This window comes from Epinephelus moara, chromosome 22 (assembly GCF_006386435.1).
Source record: "Epinephelus moara isolate mb chromosome 22, YSFRI_EMoa_1.0, whole genome shotgun sequence".
NCBI lineage: Eukaryota > Metazoa > Chordata > Actinopteri > Perciformes > Serranidae > Epinephelus > Epinephelus moara.
This window is the reverse complement of record NC_065527.1, coordinates 40,889,935-40,897,226: the sequence shown is the minus strand read 5'-3', so window position 1 is coordinate 40,897,226 and position 7,292 is coordinate 40,889,935.

Genomic DNA, 7,292 nt, shown 5'->3' with positions numbered 1-7,292 from the left:
ATCTATAGGCTGCATGGACTAGATGCAATACGAAGAGGTCATTCGGGGTGACGAGGGCATGCAACAACACAAAGGCTGTTCACTCTCAAAGCCACTTAGCGAGACACAGTCTGACACAGAATCAAGTGTTTTACCTTGAGAGGCACTTTGCTGGATCTGAGAAATATAAGTATAACAAAGCAATTGGAAACTTCAACAACCAACTTATGTAATAGCTCTCCATCTGATATTTTCTGCAGACTTCAAGGCTTTGAAGCTTTCATAAGACAAATATTCTTCTTAGTGACAGAAAAGCGAAAGAAAAACAACCTCTGGTGTCGTGTAACAGCGGCTTTCAGGGTCAGACTGATTTATTCTTGCTTAAGAACAAGTAGATAGATTTCAACACTTTGATAAATGTCTGCGCTGTTTTTGATAGCTGCTCAGCTCATATATGATCCTATCAGACAGTACAGGATGTGAGGATTGTTCCAGCATTAAAGGGCCTTAAAGATAAGCTATGCAGGATTTCCTTAAAATCAATATAGAGACAACAGTAATCCTTGTCAATCATCACATATGAGCCACTATGAGTGTGAGGTGGTGTTTTTATCTGCAGACTCTGATCACTGCATGTATTTTTTCATTTTCCCATTCCCAGGCACAGCGTGCAGGTGAGGTCGGCCAAAGAGAAAGCAGCATGAACCAAGAGGAAGCTACAAGTAGACAATATTTCTGCGGCTCCACAGTTCAAATAGCAACTTGAGACAGATTCAAACAATAATCTCAGTAAAACGATATCTGCATATGATTGTAAATAAATAAGAAAAAAACTAAATTAAAAAAACCTAAATGGTCATCAGATGGTAGCTGATGGATTCCACCTCCTATGCTCTCAAGATGACTTAGGACATTGAAACTAGAACTTTGAACTGAACAGCTGGTTACATTTTGTGTTTTGATTTTTGATAGTGAGGTGATCTTTTTATTAACATTGGATACTGTATGAAAAATAATGGCTACCATCACCCATTGATTTGTGGACTCCCGTTTTGAAGCCTTGAGTTCAGCATTTTGGCTGTTAACATCTTGGATTTTTGCAGCCAGAAGTGACCACATTTGGATGCGAGAGTGGAGGTGTGTGGAGTGAGGGGTGGATCTGACTTATAGACTGTAGCGACGCCTTGCAGACAGCCTGTCACTTATAAGTCTTATAAAATGTAAATGGGTGAGTTATATAAAAATGCACCCCCTGTACAGTTGTCATTAAGGGGAAAAATAACTATACAGATCAAAACCGTTTTTTGTACCAGACTGTAAACATGTTTATTCATCACATTCTCACTCCGACCTCGTCACATATCGACGTTAGGTCATGGACTTTCCATGTCCAATGTGCAAGGTGCCATGGGTGCTTTGGTTGTTGACATTCTGGGACACCGTGTCAACTTCAGCCTGGTTCATACATTGTATCTTTTCAATATACACTTTTCACAGGAAATGTCCAGTTTGCAAACAGTGTCTTTCAAAATAAACGCACTATGTCGGTGCGACACCGTGACTTGATGTTTTTTCCTTCAACACCAAGCGCATGTGGGTTCGTTCAGCCACAGACCAGGACCAGCCACGTATTATGCCGACGACTTCTTCCGTCGGTTTCTGACGCCGGAAGTCACTGCCCAAGTACCAGTATTCAACGACTGAGGCCAGATTGGTTTATTTCTGCTGTAAAGTTGAGCATTTAACATGGGCTTCCATGAGGATTGACTGGCTTTTGGAGCCAGCCTCAAGTGGCCATCAGAGGGATTACATTTTTGTGCAATTCCACACTGGCTTCATTTTTCAGCCCTGGAGGTTCTCGCTTGGTCTTAAAGGGAAACAGAGTCTTTTAACTCAAGTGACCCTCAGTGCTCTCTGTAGATGAATACATGGAAGTATCAAACTCATTCTGAGAGCCTCCCCTCGGGCTGATGGCTGCATCAGTACTCTCAGAAAGGTTGCAGAAGTTGTTAAAATGTTTGAACAAATTACTATAAAAGCCCAAACTGTCTTTATGTTCAGTTTCTGCACATGTGATGGAACAGAGGATGGCTTTCTTTCTGCCTCTCTCACCAGTAGCAGATAGATATTCAGCTGCCTCTCTGAGTGGGCGTCTTTGGTCTAGATTGACATTCCTGCCGGAGTTCAAGGATATCTCCCGTGTTTGTGTCCCACAGCTCTCTTGCAATGGCCGCTATTGTTTCCCCCTGCGCTCAGCCTCGACCTTCCAGCCCCAGGAACAAATCCAAGACTCTTCTGGACACGAGGGCACAAGCAGTGTGGTCAGCCCACTCTCTGCATTCCTGCACCCTACCTCTGTCAGGCCCGTGGGTGCTGCGCTGAGGCTCGGCCCTGCAGGACAAACAGATGGAGCTCTGTGTGTGAGGCAGAGTGGACAAACATGTCTCCCTCTGAGTCTATCCCCATTTTACTGTGTTTATACAGGAAATTATGTTGCAGCTATGTTGCCTCCATACACTTCAACAATATGGGCGCTCATGTTTAGATGTCTCACCCACTTTCATATTCAGGATTCCTCAGCCGATGAGTTCAAGTGAAGGCCTCGAATTTCTTCTCTTTTACAACGATTTAGATTTTCTCTGAATCACTGGGTCTAATTTTTGCTGAATGCTCTGTATTGGAGACTCATGTGGTTGCCAAAAAATGAATCTTTTTTAATGTTTGTATTATAAAGAGTAACAGTTGGTTAACCTGATGCTGCATAGACCTTGTCCAAATGATTCACCAAACTAAAAATACATGAGCAATGTTATTTAAAGGCGCAGTTGTGTTTAATTTAAACCCATTACATTTATTTAGTGTAACTGAGTTCTCCTTTACCAATTCTGCAAAGCATGCCATAAAAATAAGTAGTTTTACTCCCTTACCTTCACATAGTTTTAATTAAAGCTTTTAAAATAAATATTTTTCTGTCAAACTCTGCTTGAAATGAACAAAATGATAGAACATTCTTTTTTTTTTGGTCATATGTTGACATTTTCATTTCCTTTTTTGGGGGATGGGGGTGGAGGGAGTGACTCTTAAGGACGAGACAGGTGGTACTTTGAGCTAAAAGTTAGCATTAGCATGCTAACATGCTCACATTAACGATGCTAGCATGCAGATGTTATGCAGGCATAATGTTTATGATATTCTCTGCCTGATTTTAGTGTGCCAGCATTCTTACATTTGCTGATTAGCACTGAGCAGAGTACAGCTGAGGCTGATAGGAAAGACAGTTATGCAGCTCATCCAGAGGAGAACATGAATGTCTGCACTGGATTTCATGGCAATCTAACCAAAACTCCATGGTAGTGGCACTACAGCATAGTTGCTTAGGAACATTTTGTGTGGCCCTCTGAATGTGACATGAAATGCATAAATTATATTTTAATCATCCCCAGTACGTTTCAATACTTTCAGTTCCATTTGCTTAATTTATACACGACTGCGTCAAACTGCGCCCCCCTGACATGCAACTATCAGGTAATGGAGGACAACTTGTTGACAGCTACTAGTTGCTTAGAGGCACCTTGTGGGTGTCAGGGAAGTTTCATTCTGTCATCAATGTTAGTGCTGTTAGCTAAATTTAGCAATTTAAGCAGTGCAATGTGGAGATGAGACTGAAAAGCCACCACTTTATTGGACCTCAGGGGACAGATAAAGTTATCTGCAAAGGTAAACTGGGTGCTCAACGCCATTATGAGACCAATCACAGAAATCCTACAAGTTCACAGGTGAAGAGTGCAAACATAAGGTTGAACAGTTTCAACGAGACTTATCTACCCAACAGCCACTCCTCACAGATCTTGTGAAAAGTTTTGAAGGTCTAATACAGGCAAGCCTTGTGGTAGCTCATGAAATTGCTAAGCGTGGTAAGCAGTTCAGTGATGGAGAGTTTGTGCAGAGTTCCTTGGTGAAAGTGAATCATTCTGGCCATTTTGCAAAGCATGCCATATATAATTTGAATTATACATCGTATGTCCTGAACTTGTGCGGCCCTCAATACTATATACTGGCCCCCTAAATTTGCGCTCTGTTAGCTTAGGCATCTACTAAATAACTTTTTAAAATCATTTCAAAACCAATAACACATGCATTTAAAGGAGCTATAAGTAAGAAATCTAAAGCAAATAGTTGTAAAATCATCCTAATATGTCACAGAGACTAAGGAATAATGTTCATATAACATACTGATCTCACCGACAACAATAGTACGGCCAGAATATTCGCATTTAAAANCACGGCAGGCAGCATTAGCAGTGTACCGGTACATAGCATTAGCAGCTGGCTCCTCCGCTGTATCCCGGCAGCAGCGTTAGCAGCAGAGAGAGACTTGCTCGAACGGTCCGCTGGAAAACCAAAGATCACAGACGCAGCGACACGGCCCTGCCACGGCAGCCGCCCATGGGCAAACAAATCAGTCTCCAGCGTGCCACTGTCCAGCAACCTCGAATCTGTAGGGGAGGGGGGGGCGGACACGACTCGCGGCAGTATTTTGAATTTGAGTGCAGTAACCGTTTTGGCCACATTCTTACATACAGCGCCTTTAAACAGGAATTAATGTAAGATAATGTGATGTGTCTCACACTTATATGATGTTGAGCAAAAAGCGATGAGTAGGTTTCCCGAAGGTTTTTTAATTTACATTAAATTGAATTACATTTTTTAGCTAGAGTTTGCCTCTTTATTGGGAAATGGGTGTGCACAACATACTAATACAGTCAATTAAAGATTCATTTATAACTTTTTTGCACAGGCCCAGTTATATTATAGAATATTGCAATAATAATGTGAGGTTATCACAAAACCCTTCAGCACACCATTTGAAATCCACTGCTCTAAGTAAATGGCTCGCTTTACTAGATTTATGTTAGTGACAAACTTGAAATGAGCAGCTATGTTCTGTTTAATAAATAACAAAAATGCTTGTGTATTCTGTGTAGACTTCTGGGATTTTCATTCCCCCCTGTGGTTGGCTGTCACATAATATAAGATAATAATATGAAAACACTTAGCTCAGGCATGATAAGCTGATAGATAATAGGAAACCAACAGCATGGTTTCATCTGAAGGAGGAGAAATAGGTGCTGATGTGTTCAGCTCCACTGACTGTGTGCAGGCATCAGCAGGAGGACTGGGAAAGAGAGAAACATGATTAGACTCTACCAGCATTATCCCGTAATGAAGCTTAGTGATACCACAGCATGACAGTGGAGAAACTACTCAGAGGGTATTTTCTATTTTCTCATCATCTCATTTCGAGGTTTAGCACACGCTGTACCTCTGTGAGAGTCCATAAATGGAAAACAGGTCAAGTATTTTTCATTATATGTCTCACATCATATGGCTGTTCATACACCGCATCTGAGGCAACACGGACTCTGTTGGCCTGGAATCAAATCCACAGAGAAAAATCTCACATGTCTCTCTTTTACTGTCTCATCCTTTCTGTTTTCTTAGTGAGAAAATGATCCTGTTTTATATAGACATTATTTCAAATGTATTCATATAGATAAGTATTTTGGGCATTTACAAATTTTCCTGTTTTTTATTCAACCCCATCACTAGACAAAAATGTTGACACTGTACGTTTCTGCAAACTATACATTACATTTGTACATTATTATGTAGCGGATACATGGAAATGTATGTTTCATTACATTTCAACAACGCTGTGGTTAATGTCTGGTTAGGTTTAGGCACAAAAAGCACTTGGTCATGGTTAGGACATGATGTTTGGGCTTAAAATAAAAAGAGTTTTTGTAGGACAGTCATTGCTGAAGAAGCTGTCAGTGTCTCAGTAAGAGACAATCACTTGTCATGGCATTATTCTGGCTGAAAAAGTAGCGATGTCTTGGTTAAAGACAATCCCTTTTTGTGGCACTGTCCCCAGTGGAAAAACTATGCCATGTCACTAAAAACACCCAAGTTTGGTGGCCAAAAAGCTGCTGGAAACAACAGTGATGACTGTAAAAAAAAAACAGGTGTTTTTCATGGTACTATCCCGGCAGGAAATGTAGCAATGTCTCAGTAAAAAACAATCGCTTTTTGTGGGGCTATCCCCAGTGGAAAAACAGTGAAAGGTTGCTAAAATCACCCACGTCTGGCAACTAAAAAGCTGCTGGAAACACATCAAAAAATGCCGAAAAAACCCACATTTGTTGGCTAAAACGCCGTTACAGAGACAGCGATGAGTCACAAAAAACACCCATATTTGGAAATATGGCTAGAAAGTGATGACTTGCTTAAAAAACAACTGGTGTTGTTTGTTTGCCTCAAACAGCACTCTGCAGCTTGCCTTTAGGTGTCACGCCATCAAAGTCAGCTCATATACCACATCACTATAGAGACGCTGATATGAGACATATCAAATGCACACAAATGTAACATAATCATGGTTGGAAGAAAAGTACAATACTAATATTTTCTACTGGTGACTGTGTTATTTTAGTCCAATATACATCTGACTATTGTGCTTTCACTCAAATGCAGACTCACAACTAAAATCAGTTTATTTCAGTTTGACATAATATAAATTTTCTATTGTTGTAATGCTCATCTGGACATCATAAAAGCAACAGGTAAAAAGGATAAAAACCTATTTGTGAAATACATTTTCACTTCAAAAATGTTCTTTTTTTAACTCTCAAAGTTACTTTCTGACTTGAAATAAGAAGCAGCTACAACAACAAGTCATCTGTTCTAAAATTTTAATATTCTGATGCTGCATGGGTGTTTTCTAACACAACTTACCCTGCAACAGATCTTGCTTTGTTCGCTGGCTGCTGCAGCCACTGCGGGTGAAACAACACATCCACGACTTCTTGTAGAGTTGAAATGAGCTACAGAGGCAAATGAAATCTAAAGTTACACAGCCAAACATTCAAGGATATTTTTATATCAGATAATATGCAAATAAGACTGACAATGACAGAAAAAGACTTGACCTTAACAGTGGTTTACAAAACAATCTTCAATCCAAGTGCAGTCACCAGAGGAAAATGTTGGCCTTGTGTCTGCAATCAAGGATACATCTGTACATTTTATCTGTATCAAATCAATGTTTGTAATGTGATGTATAGCTGACTTTGTCATCAGGAGGTGGTTGGGATGGTGGATGATGTAAATCTAAGGTGTGATGGTTGCAACGCTGTAGACCACTGTTGGAGACCGTCAAAAACAAACTGGTTGTTTTTTTAGCAAGACATCAGTGCCATTTCCAGCTGCAATAGTGTCACCAAACACAGGTATTTTAAACCAAAACATGATAT